Here is a 24,176-nt window from a genome sequence, read left to right on the forward strand (position 1 = left end):
TGTTTTTTCCCTGCACACAGCATTAACAAAGGGTTTGCAGTGCTAAAACCACCATCTTCCCAGCCTTCAGGAACAGACGGACTAGAATCAGAAAACCACATTTTTCAGCACAATTTTGGGATTTTACTGGGACATACCACATTTCTCCTATTTTTGTGCTTTCAACCTCCTTCCAGTTAGTGACAGAAATGGGTAAAAAACCAATAGTGGATCCCAGAAAGCTATACATTTCTGAAATGCAGACACCATTTTGAATTCAGCAAGGGGTCATTTGTGTAGATCCTTCAAGGCTTTCCAATAGAAAGTAACAGTTGAAATAAAAAATATTGAAATTGAGTTGAAAAAGACAGCCATTTGTGGCAACGTTTTCTTCTGTGACCTTTTCCAGTTATGGCAGATTTTCAAAAGCAATGTACCATTACGTCTGTTGGACCCTTCTGGTTGCATAGATATATAGGGCCTATAGGTTCACCAAGGACCCAAGATACCCATAGCAAATAACTGAGCAGCACCTTGTAATGGGATTTCATTGTGTGACCGGGTATACAGCAATTCATTTGGTAAAATATAAAGAGTGAAAAATAGGTATCAAGGAAACATATGTATTTCTGAAATGGGCATAAGATATGGAGTTTAGAAGCAGTGGTTATTTGCACATCTCTGAATTTGGGAGTACCCATACTAGCTTGTGAATTATAGGGCATTTCTCAAAATGACTTGCTTCTTATATACTGTCTTACTGTTGGAAGGCACAAATGTAGAGAAAGAGAATTGGCAATAACACTTGTTCTTCTATTTTGTATTCCCTCAAGTCTCCTGCTAAAAATGGTACCTCACGTGTGTGGGTGGGCCTAGTGCTGGCAACATAAAGCGCCCCAAAACACAACATAGACACATAATTTTTCCACTGAAAACCAGCAAATGTTTTGCACAGTGCCTAGCTGTGGATTTTGGGCATGGGCCCAGCTAGCACTTAGAGAAACCTAGCAAACCTGTACATTTTGAAAAACTAGACACCCAGGGGAATCCAAGATAGGATGACTTGTGAGGCTCTCACCAGGTTCTATCACCAGGAATCCTTTGCAAACCTCAACATTTGTCTAAAAAAATAAAACTTTTCCTCAAATTTCTGTGATTGAAAGTCGGGGAATCTGAGGCGAGCCACAGACTTCCTTCTACCCTGCATTCCCCAAAGTCTCCCGATAAAAATGGTACCTAACTTGTGTGGGTAGTCCTAGTGCCCGTGAGAGGAAACCCCTCAAAATGCAACGTGGACACATCACATTTTTCTACTGAAAATTGACATGTTTTTTGCAAAGTGCTAGCTGTGGATTTTGGGATTTGGGCAGCTCAACTGGCACTTAGGGAAACCTAGCGAACATGTGCATTTTGCAAAACTAGACACCTAGGGAAATTGGGGTGACTTGTGGGGCTCTCACCAGGTTCTATCACTCAGAATCCTTTGCAAACCTCGACATTCTTCAAAAAAACAACTTTTCCTTATGCAATGGAAAGTTCTGGAATCTGAGGGGAGCAAAAACCTTCCTTCCACCCAGCATTCCCCAAAGTCTCCCGCTAAAAATGCTACCTGACTTAAGTGGGCTGGCCTAGTGCCCGCGACAGGAAATGCCTCAAAATGCAATGTGGACACATCACATTTTTCCACCAAAAACTGTTGCGTTGTTTGCACAGTGCCTAGCTGTGGATTTTGAGCTCTCGCTCATCCGGCACGTAGGGAAACCAACCAAACCTGTGCATTTTTAAAAACTAGACACCCAGGGACATATGGGGTTCTCACTAGGTTCTGTTACACAGAATCCTTTGCAAATCTCAACATTTGTCTAAGAAACAACTTATTCTCACATTTCTGTGATGGAAAGTTCTGCAATCTGAGGGGAACCAGAAACTCCCTTCCACCCAGCATTCCCCAGAGTCTCGCGATAAAAATGTTACCTTGCTTGTGTTTGTCGGCCTAGTGCCCTTAATAGGAAATGCAACGGCGGCCGCTGCAAATGTCAAGTGGGGCTCCAGGGAGGGAGGTGAGTGGGAGGGGCAATGGGGTGTGGTGGGGGAAACTATAAAAAATTTGGTCTGAGTGGCTTGGACTGCCACTCAGACGCAGCCTTGTGGTCAGTGCAGTTTCTCCAGCCCGGCTGTTCAACACGACCAGGCTAGAGGAACCTTAGCGCGCATGTGTGTTTTGCTGGCCTTAGACAGCCGGCCAATCACACATTTGCACTTAGGTGAACTCTCTCCTCCTCCCACATCCCAACTCCTGGGACCCAGCCCTGCCCCCCCTGCACTGCTGGCTGAGCCTGCAGATGAAAAATAAAAGAATAGTGAATTTAATTTTATTTTTCATCTCCTAGCTCTTGACCAGGGGGGCGATGCTCCTCCGCAATTGAGGAGGAAACGCCCCTGAGAAAACACCACAAAATGTAATGTGGACAGATCACATTGTTCCACAGAAAACTGCAGCATTTTTTGCAATGTGCCTAGCTGTTAATTTTGGGCTCTAGCTGAGCAGGCACTTAGGGAAACCTAGCAAACCTGTACATTTTTGCAAACTATTCACCTAGAGGAATCCAGGATGGGGTGACTTGTGTGGTTCTCACCAGATTCTGGTACCCAGAATCCCTTGCAAACCTCAACATTTGTCTAAAAAACATATTTTCCTCACATTTCTGTGATGGAAGGTTCTTGAATTTGAGGGGAGCTACAAACTTCCTTCCACCCAGCATTCCCTAAGGTTTTCTGATAAAAATGGTAGTTCACCTGTGTGGGTAGGCCTAGAGCCCATGACAGGAAACATCTCAAAATGTATTGTAGAGACATCAAAAGTATCTATCACAAAACAACCTGGTTTTGCAAGGGGCTAACCTGCATTTTTGGTGCGGGGCTCGGCGGCCATCTAGGGAAGCTACCAAACCCAGGCATTTCTGAAAACTAGGGGGCATATTTATACTCCGTTTGCGCCGAATTTGCGTCGTTTTTTTCGACGCAAATTCGACACAAAACTAACTCCATATTTATACTTTGGCGTTAGACGCGTCTAGCGCCAAAGTTCATGGAGTTAGCGTCATTTTTTTGCGTGAACACCTTCCTTGCGTTAATGAGATGCAAGGTAGGCGTTCCCGTCTTAAAAAATGACTGCGATGCATATGCGTCGTATTTATACTCCCGGGCAAAAATGATGCCCGGGAGTGGGCGGGACTAAAAAACCCGCATTTGCGCCGGATTTTAGCGCCTGGGTCAGGGCAGGCGTTAAGGGACCTGTGGGCTCAGAATGAGCCCAGAGGTGCCCTCCCAAGCCCCCAGGGACACCCCCTGCCACCCTTGCCCACCCCAGGAGGACACCCAAGGATGGAGGGACCCATCCCAGGGAAGAAAAAGTAAGTTGTGGTAAGTATTTTTTTTTATTTTTTTTTGTGGCATAGGGGGGCCTGATTTGTGCCCCCCTACATGCCACTATGCCCAATGACCATGCCCAGGGGACAGAGGTCCCCTGGGCATGGCCATTGGTCAAGGGGGCATGACTCCTGTCTTTGCTAAGACAGGAGTCATGTTAATGGCGTCTGGGCGCCCAAAAAAAATGGCGCAAATCGGGTTAAGACGATTTTTTTGCCTCAGCCTGACTTGCCCCATTTTTGGAAGCCCAAACACCATTTTTCCCTACGCCGGCGCTGCCTGGTGTACGTGTTTTTTTTTCACGCACACCAGGCAGCGCCGGTCGGCTAACGCCGGCTAACGCCATTCAATAAATACGGCGCCCGCATGGCGCTTCAGAATGGCGTTAGCCGGCGCAAATTTTTTGGCGCAAAACTTCGTTAGCGCAGTTTTGCGTCAAAAAGTATAAATATGGCCCTAGGTATCCTTGGGAGTCCAGGGAGAAGTGGCTTGGTTTGATACCTCAATGTTTTCATACCCACAATCCCTTGCAAAACTCAAATTGAGATAAAAAGTCACACTTTCCTCACATTTCTTTGTGGAAAAGTTGCGGGATCACCGCACCGGCACAAATTCCCTATTACCCAGCATTTCCCTCAGTCTCCCGATAAAAATTATACCTCACTAGTGTGGGTGCCCAAAGCAGAGTCAGCCTAAAAACGCATAAAATGAAAAACTGAGAGGCAACCAAAGTGGGTTCAAAAGGGCAGGTTTTTTTTAATAAGTTTTTAGGCTGACTCTGCTTTGGGCACCTTCACAAGTGGGGCAGAGTTATTATCGATACAGATGGAGCAATGCTAGGTGGTAGGAATTTTGTGGAGGTTTGCAGGGCTTTGTGGGTAAGAAAATGGTGTGGGGTGCATATGAAGCACACTGCCCTGGACTCCCCCAGATGTTTACTTTTCAGTAGTGTTTAGGTCTGGTAGGCTTTTCCAGGTGGCAGTCTGCCCAAGTCCAATAAGAGCTGCTCACCATTGCAAGTGGGATGATAATGGGAGTTAGCCTAGTTCTCCTGGCCCATATGTAAAATCAAAACACAAAAGAGTCAAATGTCCTCTTGCTTGCCTTTGGGATGAGATGCTTTAGTCTGTGGGGAGGTGGTGGGGAGGGCACAAAAAGACAGCTACCCCCTTAAGTTGGGGTGGTGGGCATACACGAATGCCCAAGGTGGTGGGCAGCCCCACCCCTCTATTTTTTTTAATTCCCTGGTGTCTAGTGGGCTGTCTGGCCCCATGGAGAGGGGGTTGATCGGGGGTAATTTCCCCATCTGCCCAGCAGGGGAGCAGAAATACTTTGTCCCAATTTATTTGGCCATGGTCCTACCCCTTTTTAAAAAAAAAAAATCTTCCCCAGTGTGTAGTGGGCTTTCTGCTCCCCATCTGCCCCATCGGGGGGCCACAAAGAATGTGACTTTTTTGAGGGGGTGGGAGCATGCCATACCCATTCTTAGCAGTCCCCACCCCTACACTAATAAAAAAAAATAGTGCCTGATGCCTGCTGGGCTTTCTGCCCCTACCTGGGGGCATGTGGAGGGAATATCCCATTTGCCTCGGGGGGGCAGTAAGACTGTGTCCATTTGGGAGGGGTAGGGGCATTGGCATGCCCATTTTGGGCAGCCTCCCACCACATGTCTGGAAATAAAAAAAGTCTCTGGTGCCTAGTGGGCTTTCTGCCCCTCGAGGGGAGGCCAGATTGGGGCTATTACCCTAGTCTGCCCCCCAGGGTTGCAGAAAGACTTTGGTCCCTATTTTTATGGGGTGGGGGCATAGCCATGCCTATGGTCGGCATCCTCCATCCCTATTTTTTTAAAAAAAATAAAGGCTTTCTACCCCCTATTGCCCCATCTGCACCATAGGGTAGGCTGAAAGACTGTGGGACATTTTAATGTCCATTTTGGGCAGCCCCCCAAACAAATAAAAAAAATCCCTGGTGACTAGTGAGCTGATGGTGCCCATACAAGTACTGGGGAGCAAAAGCCCTTGCCCATGGTGTTGCTCCCCCTCTCCCTAGTGAGTGGATCCCTGCTTGGGGATTGCCCTCCTGCAGCGCTAATGGGATTTATATTTCAGCAGATGAGATATCCATCATCGCTGTGACAGAGTAACCCTTCCGTCAAACCCTAAATCAGGCCTTAATGTTTCTAGGGCATATCGGTTCATTATCTTTCTCTTATTGCCCCTATTTAATGGGCTTGTAGGGGAAATGCTATTGATATTCACCTGCTACTCATATACCTGCATATTATCCTGGTTTCACTGTGAGATTCAGGCCCAGGTTTACAAACACTATTTCGGATTTCAATTACTTTTTTAAAGCAAAGTGGTGTAGTAGCATTTACATCTGACTATATTCATAATTTGCGTTCGATTGTAGCCCAAAGTAACAGAAAGTTGCACAACGAGTTTCTTTGCATTACTTTATGTCAGGGTGGTACTTCATGTCTGGTGCGTGGATGGTCCAATACAAACTGCCTATCTACAACAGCAGTAGACAGGGATTTGTGCCAAACTCATGCGCCTCCTCAAGCCAAGCATAATGAGAAGAAATGCTTTAATTTCTCCTCCTTTTCCCCTCTTTGCATTTGTGCAGCATTGCACAGCACATACACGAAGTGGGAAATGACTTAGGGCATCGTTTTTGTACTTGAAGGGACCCTTTCCAGCACATACTCTATGCTTCCCATAACACAGGCACCCTTGCACCATGGCACAAGTGTGTGTTGGAGTTGGTACATGGTAGCCAAAAGTGTGCCAGCAGAACAGAACGACATCTTAGTTGATATGACATGTTGTGCTCTCTACCGTTCACACAACACAGAGAACCAACCTTAGTTGCTGCCCTGTCTCTAAGTAAATCTGAGTCTCAGAGTTTAGGTCCAACCCAGGGGCGGGCCAAGCAGATGTCTTTTGAATACATGTGGCAAAAAGGAAAATAATTAAAATGCAACTTATTAACTCTTGAAAATGTACTTCATGCCATATGAACATAAAACATAAATACTACACGAATTTTAAGCATATTTGCACCTAGAGAGTTGGAACAATCATTACTTGCAGAGACCAGCAAAGCAAAAGTTATCAGGAAGATAGAAGAATTGAATTCACATTTTTCTTAAATTCGAAATACCCATTTTAAATTGTTTACAATGAACAGCCCGCGGTTTTTCTAACAGTGTCTGTGCTCATTGATCCCCGAAAATATGAGGATGCCTTTTGAAAGTCTGAGAGTAAATCGATTTCTTAATGCATGATGTCTGCATACCTGCAGTCCTTTGGAAATTCACCAATATAGTTATGGACGGGTGGAGGAGGGAAGGGGTCATAAAGCACCAGCACAATGGATGTATGGAAACTTAAAAAGCATACTAGTGAAAGTGTTTTTTTTCTCCTACATTGTATCCCTTTTTGTGATAAAAACATTGCTTTTGATCTTATCTTGGAGCACATGGATCAACCGTGTGCCAACACGCAAGAGCATCAGCCTAGATGTGACCCTGGTCTTAGGCAGAATGGATCCTTGGACCGGTAGTTCGAATCTAAGTACTCACTGAGGCTGAAGGCGAGGCCCATTGGTCAAGCACATTCAACCTAGTATCCTCCATGTCAACAAAAGGTACTACAAGACGAAGAAAAGAGGCACCTGTTAAGGGCGAAGGAAAACATATTGGAAAAGCAACTTTCCCTACTAAAATACCCAAAAGTGTAATAAAAGCACCACAACGCAAAACATTTACTTGAAGCGTCGCCCAAAAATACGTTAATAACTAACAACGTGTATTTTTCAATGAAAACATTTGTTCTGTATTTTTATGTACCATTTTTTCGCACACCAAGGCAAAACATTTTATTAGAAAATGACAACACTCAAAGCTATAGTGCATTTTATATACTGACTTATCTCGTACTTCAAGTAAACATTTGGTTATCATGGAGAATGTGTTGCCATTTGTTGGGCAAACCTTCTTCTTTACAAGAGGGCTTCTAGAGTCTTCAAATAGTCCCTGCACCTCATGCATTGTAGTGGGAGCACTTCCGAGGTGACAAAGAGATGAAGGAAGAAACGTTTTCTTCGCGGAAATTCAATTGTGTATTTTGTGACAAAAACTGCGGCAGATAGCTCTGCTGTCAAACCACACCCATAGAGGAGAGACAAAGAAATGTAACCCCTCTGCTGACACCCCTTGAAATTCTTGTGCTCACGCAGGTGATAGATCCCAAGCACTACCCACTGTGTGAATGCGTAATAGAGAATTCAGATATGTACTTCACCTGTGAACCATGTAGGCATATGTGCTGGGCAAACGGGTCACAGTACCATGGCCCTGCTTCTTCTCACCTACCTTCGCTTAAGGAGGGGGGCTACTTTGATGTCCCAATGCATTGTCAGAATTGCTGCTTTAAGGAACATAATTGGAATTAGGGCCACATTCGTTATATTTGGTATAATTCTCTTCCATATCACGATAATACCAAAATGTTCCAGCCTAATACCTTTCTCTGCCTGGAAATCACGACAAGGCTAACACTCCTCCCCTGTGTTGGGCTGGGCTAATAAAATTAGAGCATTGATACGCTTTTCAATGAAGGTTACTTACTAGTAGGAACATCTACCACCACATTTAGCATACTGGGAGAAGGGAGAGCGCTGTGACGTCTTCAAAGTTTTCCGACAATTTATTCTTCTGTATGAGTGCTTTATTTATTTGTTGTATTGTATTGTATTGTATTGTATTGTATTGTAATCATATTTATATAGCGCTTACTACCCCTGACAAGGCGTCAAAGCGCTTTTCGGTGAGTAGCACGCTACTCTGGAACCCAACTAGAATTAGTGATGGATTAGTATCGGGAAATAATGAGTACAGTTTTAGTATTATTATGAGTTAATTTGAGCCACGGATATGAGAGTTCTGTTAGTTAGATTGACTGGAGTAATGGAGGGGTGGAGGAGGAAAGAAATCCAGAAGTGTTAATTGGGAGTATATCCGTAATTTACTCAACCCAAAGGCTTGGGATGAGTAAAGTGGGATGGAGGAGGGAAGAGTATGTGGAAGGGTTAGGGAGAGCATAGTAGCAGGGTGAGATAAATGCGGGAGAATTTAGTAGGGTTGTGTGGGAGGTCACGGTAGTAGAGTGAGGTTTGGTGAGTTAGATGTAGAAGCAGAGGGAAGAGCTTAGGCAGAGTTATTTAGGAGATGAAAGTAGTAGAAAGGATTTGGGATGAGTCAGAGTGAGAATGGAGGATAGTTTCATGATGGGTAGATAAGTGTGATAAGATGAGAGCAGGAATTCATAGATATCTAGTATAACAACCCAACCAGGAGCCATGCAATGATCCACGAATATGCCAAGCATAGAAACAACATATATACATACATACATAAATATATATATATATATATATATATATATATATATATACATACACACACACATGAATACACACACATATGCACATACAATACATAATTAGAACCATGGGTAAAATATACTTAGTCAAACAGGTTTAAAGAGTGTGTGTGTATTTTATTGTTATGACATAGTAGCGATACATATTTTCTAAAGAAACTATGCATAATTAGAAATATACACATAATCTGAAAAAAATATTTATCAACATAGGCATATGCAGTTCATAGTTGTTTGAATATGGTGGTTATGAAGGAAAGTGCCACCTCTTGAGTAGTTTTCTGAAGACAAGAAAGTTATCTGTGGCTCTTATAGTTGGGGGTAATGAATTCCATAGTTTGGCTGCTTGAACGGAGAAGGATGTACCCACCTATAGTCTTTTTCTTGTATGGTGGTGTTCTAAGGCGGGGTGCCAATCTTGAGCGGAGGTTTCTTTGTTGGATGTATTTGGTTATTTTGTTTCTGATAAAACACGGTCCTGTTCCATGTATAGCTTTGAGGGTGAAACAAAGCAGCTTGAAAGTGCATCTTCTGGCAACGGGTAACCAGTGTAGTGCTCTCAAGGCAGGGGGGATGTGGGCTTGCGACTTTACATGTAATAGTAGCCTGGGAGCGGAATTCTGGATATGTTGTAGTTTTTTCATAACAGATAGAGATGATCCATGGTAGAGGCCATTGGCATAATCCAGTTTGGATAGTACAAGCAAGATAGTAGCTTGCACCTTGTGTGGAAATCCGAGGTAGGGGAATATGCGTTGTAAAGTATTCAAGGTGATGAAGCTTGTTCGTGCTAATTTGTCCACTTGGGCATTCATAGTTAACTAGGAACCATGGTGATTCCTAGGTTTTTAACTTCCTTGGATAATTGAGGAGGTGGTCCGAGATCGTCAGGCCAGACGCACAGAGGGTCATAAATTTTCCAGTCACCACATATGAGTATTTCTGTTTTGGAGGTATTTAGTTTGAGATGGCTTCAGGTCATCCACTGATCAACGGCTCTGAGGCAACTGAAGATTTGTGAGTATTCAATGTTTTTGGGGCATTCTAATTTAAGCAGTATTTGTGTGTCATCTGCATAGTTGTAGCATGTGAGATGGAAATCATTGATCAGTTCTGGTAAAGATATCATGTAGATGTTGAAAAGCAAAGGTGAGATGATTGACCCTTGGGGGACCCCTGCTTTTGTGAGGTAGGGTTCGGACGAGAAGGGGGGCGAGTGGATGATATTCGATCTTTTTTGAAGATGAGAAGTAATCCAGTCGAGAGCAATCCCTTGTATGCCGGCTTCGTGGAGTCTTTGAATTAGGGTGTCATGGTCAACCGTATCAAAGGCAGCTGAGAGGTCCAAGAGAAGTAGTGCAGCAACTCCATTTCGGTCTACTGTGTTTTTAAGATCATCCCAGATTGCTATGAGTGCCGATTCAGTGCTTCTTCCTGGGCGGAATCCAGTTTGGAAGTCTGAAAGTATAGCATTGTCTTCAATGAATTGTGACATCTGGGTGAATGCTGCTCTTTCTATCAATTTGCCCAGGAAAGGTCCATTTGTGATTGGTCTGTAGTTGTTGGGGTCTTGCGGGTCTAGGTTTGTTTTCTTTAATAAAGGTCGTATGTATGCCTTTTTCAGGTCTACAGGAAAAGTTCCTGAAGTTAAAGAGTTGTTGATGACTCTTCTTACAGGTGTGGCAGCAGAAGTAGATAGAAGAATGTTCTGCTTGCTTTGACCAAATCTATAAATTCATCCTGGGATATTTGTTTGAAGGACTGTAGAGGTTGGGTTGGTTTATTCTTAGAGGGTATTTTAGGAAAGGGGTTGGTGCTGATGTTTTTCTTCTGTTTTAAATAGGAGTCCAATGTGTCTGCCTTGGTTGTGTAGTGAGTTGCCAATTTGTTTGTGAAATCTTGAGTAGTGGGATGACTTCCTTCCATGCATGTAGGTTTTCGAAATTCATTGAGAATTTTATTAAATTCCTTGGTTGTAGATTGAGCATTTTGAATTCTGTCTGAGTAGTACCTTTTTATTTAGCTGTTTTGATTGATGATTTGTATATCCTGTTAAGTTTGTGTAGCTGCAGTTTGTCTTGACTGTTGTTTGTTTTGAGCCAGGTCCGCTGCAACTTTCTGATTTGTTGCTTTACTTTTTTAAGTTCTGTGTTTCTCCAAGGTGTTGGTTTTCTTTTGTCGTGTTGTTGAGAGTGATTTGTATATCTGAACAAACAAAATGAGTGACAAAGCCCAGGTCAAAGGGAAGGGAATCAGTTGTCTCTATCAAGTTTCTACAATTCATGTTCTTTGCTAAAAAATAAATAAAGGAAAACTGAACTGTAATGTTGTGTGTACCTTTCATAGGTTATCCCATGGATAAAGTCTGCTTTGCCATGTTTTTGTGTTTCATTAACATTACCTCTCATTACTTGTTGTTTATTATTTAAAATAAAAATGTGCAAACTCAGGCCCAAACATTTGTTCTGGAAAAAAAAACATATGCAGGTTTGGTGACCATTTATACTCCATGTCAACCCAGATCCTATTTGAGGGGCTCCAAAGTAAATGTTACCAGCATGGGCACTAACTGTCAAGAGTTTTAGATCTGAGTTATTTATCAGTGTAGGACCAAAATATTGTCTCTTTGACGTTTCCTATTTTGGCTTCGATTTTGAATGCCTGTTTAATTCCAGTGGGACTAATAACAGAAGTTACTGACACAATTGCAATTACAAGACCCGATGCAACAATGCAAACCCGGTATTTCTTCCTGAGGGACTCCAGCAGGCGTGAAATGAACAAGTAACCAGGGGAATCATGAATGGAAATAATGATTCCTCTGTTAATTAATTGTCCATTTCTAACAAGACCCCTAGGGGAGTGTTACCGTCCCACTTGTAATCCCTGTTAACTATGCCCTAGTATTGGTAATTCTGGGCGTGGGTGTAGTAGGCAGGAATAGGGCAGTAAGGACCTTTTTCACAATGGCTGTAAATTGAGACCTACATTTCCAGTGTTGAAATCTAAACTGACCTTAATCTGAGTCTAAATGTCCCTTTGAAGTTTAAGATTACCTAGCTAGGAGAGCAATATTAATCTCTGATTTCTCTTACCCTCCCTCACCTTTGATGTCATCCGTTGCAGGTGTGTCTAGGTATACTGTAGGATGTGATCTATCTGACGAGCTTTGTAATGGCTACTCTGATGACCATTACACCCCCGCCCCCCAAGAAAGATGTAGCCCAGGATAACCTCTGTCATTTGCCCACACTTAGTGAAATAGCAAATCCTTGGCCTGGAAAATGCCAGTTTCCACACATCAATCAAACCCTAGATAACTTGGTGAACTAGACACTAAGAAAGATTACTGATATGTGCATGATGACAATATTTTATTTGATAGTTGCTTTTTAAATTATTCAATAAGAGCGAATTCTGCCATGTGCTTGCTGACAGAGCTGTCCATTAAGTGATTTGGCATAATGGCCCGCATTATGACCCTGGCGGTCGGCGGTAATATGGGGGAAAGTACTGCCAACAGGCTGGCGGTAGTTTCCACCATATTATGACATTGGCAGTTTGGCTGAAGCCAAACCGCCAATGTACGACACCGACCGCCACGGCGGTCTCCAGCCACGCCGGCTGGAGATATCAGTCTCCAGCCGGCGACCTTCACTGTACCGCCTGCGGGATAATGACCCCGCCTACCGCCATGGTTTCCGTGGCTTCCTTACTGCCACGAAAACTATGGCGGTAGACAATATCAGTGACAGGGAATCACTTCCCTGTCACTGATAGAGGTCTTCCCCACATCCCAGCCCCCTCTCCAGATATCCCCACTTCCTTTCCAAACCCCCTACATTCACACCCCCTCTTTACACACACACACATGCGCATACACACACCCATTTACACATGCAGCCACGCATGCATACATCCATTCACACACATCTGCACAGACTTTCATACATACACAGAACACAACATACATGCACTCACACCTCCATACATGCACCCACATTCAACACAAAACACACACCCATATACACACATGCTCAAACATTCACCCCCCCCACACACACACAACACCCATGACCCCCCTCCCCTTTCGGAGCACCCACTTACCTGTGTTCAGGCAGGAGATGGGATGAGGCGCTGCAGCCAGCAGCAGCGTCCGCCAGCAGAACACCACCAGTCCGTATTATGGGTCATAATATGGCTGGCGGCAGTCTACTGGCGTGGCGCTGCTGGTGGCAGCAGCGCCACCTTACCGCCTTCCGCCAGCATGGCCACAGCCGGATTTCTGCCATTCTTCTGGTGGAAATCCGGCTGTGGTTATAAAACGGCGGATGGCTGGTAGCTGCGGCGATGGTCTTGTGGTGGCTGTCGCCACGGGGTAGACGGCTTTTACCACCAATATCATAATGAGGGCCAATGTTTCTGTTGCTCTTTAGAAATTGGTGCTCAAACTGTGATTTCCAGTCATTCCTTATTAAAATCTACAGTGGTGCATTAAGACCACTGGTGGTAATCAATACACTGCAGCATACATAATTTCCAGTGCAGTAAAAAAACAGTATTTTAACATGGGCCTCGTAATGAGCTGCTTAATGCTGTTTCTGAATTTTGCCCTTGACGAATCGTAAATTTCTGTCAAAACTGAACGTATCGGCTTCACACCATGAGGGAGCACATTTTTAGAACAGTGCATGCACACTGAAAGCGGATTCTAGATGCATGAATATACAGTGAGTGCACAGATACTGAGTGCCACACAGCAACATCTGCTTGTCCACAACACACTGCCTGAATCAAGACTGCTCATTAGTGTCCTACATAGGCTAAAAGGCAGATTTATGAAAAGTGGCACTGCACTTAGTGCAGTACCACTTTTCTTGCGCCCCTTAGAGCCCCCCAGTGCCACCGTGTGGGCGCCATATTTAATATACAGTGCACCCTGGCGGTAGTTAGGGAATTAGCATCAGAATTTTTGACGCTAGTTCAGAGCTTTGCAAGATTAGTACAAAAAATTCTGACGCTAACCCTGCAAATCACCCGGAGGCCCATTGAAACCAACGAGAGCCTCCTATTAACGCCTGCTCTGAGCAGGCGTTAGAAGTGCTGAAATAATATGATGCAAAAAAATCTCTTAAGTTTCTTTGCACCAATTTTTGGCCCCCCTAACGGGGGAATGCCCCCTTTGCAAATATCATGCCTTGCACAGCCATAAGGTAGCGCAAAGAGTTACAAAGTGGGACAATGCATGCATTGCGTCACTTTGTAAATTTGGCGCAGTGATTTTGGCCTCGTTGGGCCACATTAGCGTCAAAAAATGACTCTAATGTGGTGCAAGGAGGCGCTATGGGGCTCTTAATTCTGCCCCTAAGTGTTTTAACCTGTTATCTCTGTAGATGTTTGTACATCCTTACCAGGAGGGCTGCAAATATTGCTGCCACTGCAGCCACAGTGTCATTTTGTCATAGTCCAGCTAAAATAAAGTGACTTTTGAATGAAAGGTGTGCTATCTCAGCCTGGTTGAGTGGTGCCCAAAGCAGGGCTCACCTACAACTGTGGAACCCTGTCCCTAAGGAAGGGAATGTGGGACCAATTACCCAGCAAGGAGCCAATGGATCATTTGAACAGGGCCATTATCGGATCTTTCTTGAACATTCAGTAGATTAATAATAGTATTGTTATGTGAAGCACTCACTGAGTGCTATTAAAGTGAATGATTACATTCTAAATATGGGTATTTACTTCTATAACAGTGAGTATCAAAAGTTGTTAGCCACGGTTGAATTCCTGATTGTTCTGATGTCCGTTCTGTTAGCATTTTAGTGAAGAGATGACTTTCTGCTCTGATGGAGGGTGGAGGGCAAGGCATCAGGAGAGGAGTGTGAGGAATGGCATAGAGGGTGGTGGTTTGGGTTGATTGAGGCAAGTTTTTTTAAACTTTTTGGACAGGGAAGAGAAGCCATGTTATATATGTCTCCACATTACTTCTCTGCCCATTCACAACATCTGAAAGCAGTGGCAGATGGTTTTGAGGGTATGCAAAACATAGACTTTTATACAAAGTAAATAATGGGGGCTTTTTTCACAGTGGGGATGTGAGTGGCATCATAGACAACACCATCTTTGCTCATGTTGCCTATTTGTTGTCACTCAGAGCCCCTCGGCGAAAAACATCCTTCTTATCCTCTTATAATTCCATACACAGACCACTGCTGCTGTTGAAGGCCCTGAGCTGCAGGTGAGGGTCTAAAATGAGGGAAAGAACCTTTAACAACAAGTACAGATTGACACAGAAGCTATTAGAACACTTCTGCAACAGAGGTAGACAATTCTAAATTAAGTAGGGAGAAACAGGATAATCATTGGAAAATCAGAAGGCATATAACAGCCATTGTTGTTGAACAGCTATACGCATATGTCTCAAAAATCTCAGATTGTGCAGATGATTGACCTTGTTTATTGTCTACCATTGTGGAATCCTATAGTTTGTTCCTGCCACAGACATGGGAGAGACTTGCACTGGTGTTTCCTCAGGTTGAAGCACGTCCTTGTAGCCTGGTTTTGTACTTTTCTGATTTGGGTTTTAGTAATTCCTGTGTGCAGAGTGTTGCAATCTCATAATAGTTAGAATACTGGTATCTTAAAATAGTTAATTAACTTAAACACTGTAATTATTCAAAATTAGTTTCGGTTTTGTAAATCTGTACATTTATTAAAACAACACATGCACTATTTTTATTAGAAATGGGTTGCACCCTATTGCTCATAGGTTGACTAAGTTTGTGCATGTGTGGCTTGGGGGAATTTAAGACTAAATGACCATTTGCAAACCAGACTTTATTTATATACAATTTACATAATTATTTTTTCAAGAAAGTTATTTAAAAAGACAAGGGAGAGTGGCACGGATCAGACGAAAAGTGAAAAAGACAGAAATGCATAACTCAGCGGCATTTTAAGGCTGACTTTAGGAGAATTTTAAGAATTATTACAGCACAAAATGTTTAGCCTGGCTGCAAGACAGAGCTTTTAAACTCTGAATAGCAGGAGCTGAAGGAGAAAGTACTATTTTTGGACACTCCTCAGCAATTAAATATCCAGAAGTGGAAAGAAAAAGCACAGAGCTCCATGCCTAGGGGTTTCACAGTTTGTGAAGGTCGGTACATAAATCGAGGGGTGATTTCAAGCACTGTCATGAGAAACCACCGAAGCCCGCCCCCTGTTTTTCGACCCTGATAATACAGTCCTGGTCTCTGCTAAGGTTAGAATTGAAGCCACCTCAGAGGGAGCCGGGCACCAACCTGCTGCCAACTCCTGTTTCGCATTAGTTGCATCAGAAAGGCTCTCGCACATATGTGTTACTAATCACCATCACTCTGCTTTCCAACAGTGATGAAATGCATGTAGGAAAAGCGAGCAGATGCTTGCAAGGAATACTGTGTCTTCTATACATTGCATCTGCCTGTGCAAATACTGTGAACTTTCTAAGAATTTGTGATTGAGCACAAAATATACATAGATATATTTAATTTTACTGAATATTACGGCTTACTGTCAGACCAACAATCCAGTTTCAGACCAGGCAGAGGCACAAAGTCAGCCATAATATCCATCTGGGATGATCTAAAAGTCACGCTGGCTGCCTTATTACTTCTAGAATTATCAGCTGCATTTGCCACTGTCCACCACTATATGCTACTGCAAAGACTTGACAGTATCGGAATCTGGGAAAATGCTTTAAAATGGATTGCTTATCTCACAGACTGACAAAGGGCCTGATTTAGATATTGGCGGACAAGTTACTCTGTCACAATGGTGACGATATCCTGTCTGCCGAAATCTAAATCTCAGAGGATATAATGGGATTTAGATTTCAGTGGACCGGATATCAGTCACCGTTGTGACGGAGTAATTTTGTCTGCTAATGTCTAAACAGTGGCGTGACAAAGGCCCCCTCCCTGTGGTGCGGAGGGGGAAGACTGAGCTCCAGGAGTGCCCCCCTCCGCCTTCAGATACAGAAATAAAAAAACACTTCCCTATTGCTGTCTGTTAATAAACACAGATGCAAGTCATACATCTTATGTTATTTTCTTGGTGCCATTTGTAGGAACTGTTGGCTACCTGGGGATGTATTAGCTTGTGATTCTGGGTTTCTAATGTGGACTGGAAGATGAGTCATACTTATGATATTTTCCATGATGTAGTCCATCTCTGATTCAAGGATGATATCATGTTCAATGATCTTTGGTTGTGTGACTTTGATTTCCGAGTGCTCTACAACAGAGGGCCTTGACCAGTTTCACATACATCTATTGGTAGGTAACATGCCCTTTTCCAGCCGATTACATAAGGTCCAGGCCTGGTGTTGCTAGCCATATGTATGTTTGTGCATGGTGAGTGTTGGTGGCATGTCCTGTTGCAAGCTCTGTAATAGGTAGCTGACCACCATATCAGTGCTACATTTGTCTATACATATGGGATTTTGTGTCTGATATGCGATGTTGTACGTCAGTGTATGTGTGTGTGTGTGTGTGTGGGTATGTGGTTTAATGATGAATAGTGTTTGGATTTCTCCTACTGAATTTACCTGCATATATCAAACCAAGTCGCAATAGCAACATACTACTGTGAGTGTTTGCACTAAAGGAGCAAGTTCCTAGTAGGTCAGGTCCACTAATCCATATGGCATCATGAGCAGAAAGTCATTCAAAAGTATCAGGTTAGGTATGGAGTAGCTCAATTTAGACTTCATCCTTTACACATCATCATTGTGCAAATTACAGATTTACCGTTGACATTATCCTTATTGTGTGCCTTAATATTATTAATGTAGATGGATGTTAAGACCCATTAATGTAGTGTAGTCACTGAAAGATTGAAGTTTTGTAACATGCATATTATTGTTCATATAAAGCGCTTACATGAATTCATTATTCACATTTTACCTTTACACTATAAGTTTCATTTAATAGAGGCAACATGTATTTCTCTTCTTCACGTTTATGCTTATTTGAATATTAACATGTGCATGTATAAACATGTATTCAAAATGCTCATTAAATGTTTAGTTAAAGTCAGGCTTACTTAACTGAATAAAGGCCTTAATTCTAGAAAATATGTCTTGCCAGGATAGTGTGTTCTTTTCCTTTACAGGTGTGTTTCAAGTCTTCCTTAGCTAGTGAAAAGGAGTATTATCTTATGTATTAATTTGCTGATCGTAAGGTCCGAGAGAATAAGTCTTGGCAAGAGACTTGAAGATTTAATGAGCAGCTAAAACCTCCTATTTATCGTGTACCAGGAGCGTAGGTTGCCCAAGTTCGTAGTCCGGGATCTGTGGGATGAGAAATTCATGTGGTGTTGCAAATGCAGACAACTAATTTGAAGCTGATTGGTCCTCGAAGGTGAGGAAACTGATAACTTTTATGTTGAAGATTCTGTTTGTTTAATTAAAGCTTCTGCTGTTAGAAGTTAACACAGACTTCCCTTAGACTTTGAGGGGTTTAGTTCTCTTTGGTTTCCTTCTTCTTGCAAGTGTGGAGCTTCAGGCTGGCCACTTATTCCCTTATTCTGAAGGACTTCTACTAAAGCCTTTGCTATGCTGAAACCTTCTCGCATTTCCGAATTTCCCTTAACACTTTTCCACCCATCCTTATTCTTGAGATAGAATTCTGATTAGGTGGTTTTAGAATCATTCCATGTTTAGAAGAGAGAACAGGGGTTTCTTTAAAGAACACCTATTTCTAATTCTCAGTTTCTGTGTTGCTGTGGTTGTTATTGGTTCGTATCTTAATTTGATGAGACTGAACCAATTGCGATATTTCACATAGCCAGCTGTTATTCTGCACCTTTTCAACAATTTCATGACTTGCATATACATTGGGTTGATTATTGATTGGAAATAAATCAACTAACTTAAATTTTCGATTTGTGGTCCTTATTGTGTGGCCAAATGTCCTTCACAGAAATCAAAATTGTTTAATATTGTTGATTCCCTCACCATCTCTGGCAGTGTAAAAAGATCCGTCCCGTGAGAGATTTTAAAATACGCTTCATGCACACTCGCAGATGGTAACAGAGGAAGGTTCTGTTACTGAAACAGAGGGCATCATTGTATTCGTATGAGAGCCCAATTTTGCCCAGGCCCATTCCCGATTCCAAAGCCCATGTTCAGATCCAGAGGAGCAGCGGTATTCCAGAAATTTGAAATGAAGTCTTAGCAGCAGAAGTGAGTATCAATAGGGATGCGCGTTGCAATTGCTTTTGTCTAGCTTTCAGTGTTCTGTTGAGATTGTGTGGTGTGATGTGACAATGTTTTAAGTTGTTGTGTGTATGTGGAAGCTCTTAAAGCAAAGAAGTTAAGTAGATATAGGACTCAACGTAGCCTAAGATTCCGGGATAGTGATAGGTTATCAGTATAGAAGACACTGGGGGTGATCTATTAACATGTAGCACTGGGTTTGCATCATAAAAGAGAGGCAAACCAGAACAAAAATGTTTGCTTTCCAGCACAAAGTGTTGCTTTGTATTACCTAGTGTCAAAGGGGCATTACATGGGCATTCCTATGCAACCACCCACCCTTTTTGACACAAAACTCTATCCTCTAAAAAATGTAAGACAGGTTTTTGGGTAAAAAAATAAAGCTTTTGAAACCAGGTGTTAAAAGGAGTAATGTTTTCAATCCTCCATTCTTTTCTCATTTTTTATGTGTGGTGCACTGTGCAGCACATATACAAAGTAAGACAGGTCTTATGAGTTGTCTTGGTGTAGAATTTTGTACTGAAAGGGTATCCTTCCAGTACAAAACATTTGCTGGACTCATGCACACAACCTTGCACTACAGCACAAAGGTTTGTGCATGGCGCATGACAGCTAAATTCTGCACCAATGCTTTCCTGCTCCCTCCCTGTCTTATAACGCAGCGCAACACTTTTGGCTGCTGCACTGCATTGGGTGACAGTTTTGTAAATATTCCTTACTGTGATATAATTGTCTGCTAAGTTTTGTGATGTTAGTCATCGGGCGCCGTGTACTACACAATTGAGATAGGGACAAATACCAGACAAAGTTGTTGAAATTTTGCATGACATTGTAATTGCATGACATTGTTATTGTGCTTGTATTGCAATGTTCGCTGAGAATTGTAAAGGATGATGAGCCGCTGCAAGGAGTGAGAAAGATGTCACAGTATGCCATGCTGAAATTGGATGGTTGGTGTGGTGCCGTGCTGTTATTAGTTGAATACGACATGGAGTGCTGCACTGTTATTAGTTGTTAACATCTAACAAGATAGCAGACGAAAAGAAAATATTTCCTGGTTCGAACAGAAATGATTGTCAATATTGTTGTTGGAAAAATGAAATTCTTTAAGGCTAAACAAAATTTGATTAGGGGACATGTATGAATAATTATTCAAGAGGGAAAAGAAGCACCACCCAAAGATTTGCCAGGTCATTATATGGTTATAAATGTAGGATTTTACACATGCATTTGACTGAGTCAATTGCACAAGATCACAGAGAAGGAAAGTGCATTGATATTTCCACACTATGGCATATTTAATTTGAGAATCATTGAAAAGTTGAGGAGGGTATTGTATGAAATTAAGCCACCTCCAAGACGTGCACAGTTTGAAGCACTTAATGCTTTGAAGCACACAGCTCATGTTAGGGAGGGGGAAAAATATCAGGGAAGAGTTTGAAAGGCAGTGCGTAGTTGTGCTGTTACTAGATAGGATGCATAGCAAAAATAACGAAGGTCAGATATGATAGAAGGAACTAGATTGTACCCTGCATTGATGAATGAGGATCTTGAGAAAAAGAAAGAGAAGAAGGAGGAAAGGACAGGAAATCCAGAGAGTTCAGGCAAAGATAGTGATTGTGATTCTATTGATGATATACTAGATGTGTTGTTATTGGTACATCCACCTCCCTATAATGTGGCCCAACCTGAAGGAACGAGTGGTGCAGTAGCCAGTGTAGGCTCTGGAGTGGCACCAGCTCCAGTAAATACGAGTCAGAACCAGACAGGGGAGAGTTCAGGGATTAGTGTCCCTGATAACTCCACAGTTCCCAAATACTTCAGATGTGGTCACTGTTCCGGTCACTATTGGTCCCGCAGTTCCTTTGTATAAACCTGATTCAACACAAACCATTACACATACCTTGAGAATTACTACCGGAGTAGGTATGTCAGCTAATACTTCCGTGGTCCCCAGGAATAGGAGGATATTTATTTAGTCCCAGCTCAAGCGAATACTCCTTGTGTTGTGTCTCCAGCGTCAATCTTAAATCAGACAGGACTTACTCCTGTAGGAATTTCTACTCCAAGCTCGCAAAATTCTAACATGTCAATTTGGAATTCATCTCAAGGTGTAATCAACAGTAGTCCCAGAGAAGGCATACAGAATAAAACAAATTCTCAAGCACTAGATGGTCTGATTAGATTTTTCAATGGGTCTCCATGAGAAAATTAAATTTTAGGCAGAGAAATAATTCATGCCCCTATGAGGGAAAATGTGGTGGATACTGTCAAACGTAAGTTAGAATTGGATGAGATGATACTCAGTAATCAAGATCTTTTCCGATTAGACACTTATCAAGAGTATGAGCTTGAATTTATGTGTAAAGATGTTACTAAACGTGCAGGACAAGCTCACAGTGAATTGTCTGAATTAGCCCAAAAATGTGAGACAGATTTAAACCGAACAAAGTAATTGCTGAAAAGTTATCATGTGTATTTTGATGAGACTGATATTTGCAGCATGAGAACATCAAGAATAAAAATGCAAATCAAAGAGTTAATTAGTAACATACGAAAATGAAGTGAGTTGGATAAGTGGGAAAGCAGATGAAAGAAAAAGAAAAAACAAAAGTAGACAAAGAAAGGGCAGCCTCTGCCTTTACAGAATGGATAGTGTTCTTAAAACTTTCCATTGAGGGAAGAGCATGGTGGAGGTTATGTCCATGTGCCCTAGAGTAGGGGTGATTTTGCAAAATTGAGAGAGAAGCCAGTGGAATGGTACAAAAAGGTTGAGCGGGCTGTGAAGATTTCACACATTTTGTGGGTGAATACAAATAACGTCTTTGACATTGTGGCCTCGAGTGACTTGTGGGGAGAACGCAAAATGGCTGTGGAGTGGTCAGAAACTGAGCCTCAGAGAAATCTGATGAACATCCCTTCACCATCATTTGTGTTTCTTTGCTTTTGTCACCATAAGTGCGCTGGGTATGCCCAGATGTGGGTCCCGGGCTCACTGTGCCATTGCATTCAAGCTAGCCTGGCTGATGAAAGGTGATACCCTGAAACCGATCCCAGGATGCTTGCTTCCGGTCCAAGGAGGACCTGGCCTGGCAGTTCGAGCTGGACTGTTCCCATGGGGAACTGGGTCAAGACTGATTTGCATATGGCTGGGTCCACACTGGGGTGGCATGGTGAACAAAAGAACTGATGGATTAAACCCAGATCTGTGACAGGGGGTGAATTTTTGATTGGTTCTGCTTTCCGTCCATCATATGTGTTTCTTTGCTTTTGTTGCCATTAGTGCACTGGGTATGCCAAGACGTGGGTCCTGGGCTCAATAGTGCCTCTGGATTCAAGCCAGCCTGTCTGATGAAGGGTGACCCCCTGAAACCGGTCCCAGGATACTTGTTTCTGGTCTGAGGAGGACCTGGCCTGGCAGTTCGGGCTGGACTGTTTCCATGGGGAACAGGGTCAAGACTGATTTGCATATGGCTGGATCCAAACTGAGGTGGCTTGGTAAGCAAAATAATTGATGGATTGATGGATTAAACCCAGATCTGTGACTGGGGTGAATGTTTGATTGGTTCTGCATTGCGTCCATCATTTGTGTTTCTTTACTTTTAGAAAGTGGGCAGTTCACTGTGTTTATGACTCTTGTGCTTTGCAGCCTGACTACAATCCATATCTAAGGTGAGTGACAGCTGGGCCTTGAGCATACTTTCCAGACAGCTAGCACACATAGAGGTGGAGGTGTCACAGGATTACATCTGCATACTGAATGGTCTTCCTGGGCTGGGAGAGAGGGAGGCAAGGCGCACTTACATTTGTATAGGCTGTGTCCTACCCTCACACAAAGGACTTGTTTATCCCCTCCCGAAGTCTGGAGCCAGGGCTGGGGTTAAAAGGGGGTTTTGTGTACTTCTAAGGTTCTTTGGAAGTGCCCCCTAGGTCAAAGACTTTTTGAGTATAAGTACTGGGGCTATAGCCCCATGTTGTTAGACACTGCGTGGACTTGTAAACACACACCACTTGTAATCTGCTGGCTCTATAAACTACACACTGCCAGAATGAACTGTTATGCTGCCAGGAGGCACCACCATTGGACTGACTTGCTTCTTGTGCTGACCTCTGGTCTGCTTAGCTACAAGAAGGATTGCCACTCTGCTCAAGGAACCTGATGTGCTGGCTTGCTGCTAGCTCCCTGCATCTTAGTGCTCCCCAGTTGTTCTCCAGGGGTAAGGTGGTGTGTCTCCCTTTCTGTCTTTCTAAACGATTGACACCCAGCAAGTGGTGAGCTCTGTACCACGGGAAAAATGCATGATGAGCACTTCCATGTCCTGTTGCCTCATCAGGTTTTTGGAGTGGCATGAGAAGAGTGCTGTTTCCAACCTGCTGGAAGCACGTATGGAGTCCTCCTGCTGCCCAGTTTGATGTGTGTCCCTGTTTGGTACCACACTAATGTGTGCAGCACTGTCCTCCCTTTATCCAGGAGGGCTGGGGAGAAGAAGGAGTATGCCGATGACCACTGGCAACATTCTGTGATGCACGTATGATGGGCACAGTCCCTAATGCCCCCGAAGCACAGGCAGCCATCTACCTTTGAAGCAGAGATACCGAGTGACATGGAGCTCCTCTCAGCTGGGATTCACAACCGTGGCCTGAGTCACAGTGTCGGGAATACAGAAGAAAGACATGTTCAGTGCATGCATTACCGCTACAGTTGGCGAACACGATAGACACAGAAGCCCCCTGCACTATGCCGCGCACTTGGGGTCCACTATACAATCCCTGGGACATGGCCTACGAGGCTATGGCCGATATCTGCACACATGGATGTCACAGGAGCCTCACTAGGTGTAGTTGGCACTGTACCCAGGTGGGGTGGGGTGCCTGAAAAAGGGGACTTAACTAGCACACACGCCCTGGCCTGGGAAACACACAGCCCACTTCCCCCACCCAGACACCTCCACTGCGCGCTGAATCAGCAGAATGAGTGTGTACTCACCCCCTTGTTGCTGCTGTGATGCCCTCAAGCGCCCATCCAACTCTGGGTACGCCACCACCAGGATCCTGAACATCAGGGG

This window comes from Pleurodeles waltl, chromosome 2_1 (genome assembly GCF_031143425.1).
Source record: "Pleurodeles waltl isolate 20211129_DDA chromosome 2_1, aPleWal1.hap1.20221129, whole genome shotgun sequence".
Classification (NCBI taxonomy): Eukaryota; Metazoa; Chordata; class Amphibia; order Caudata; family Salamandridae; genus Pleurodeles; species Pleurodeles waltl.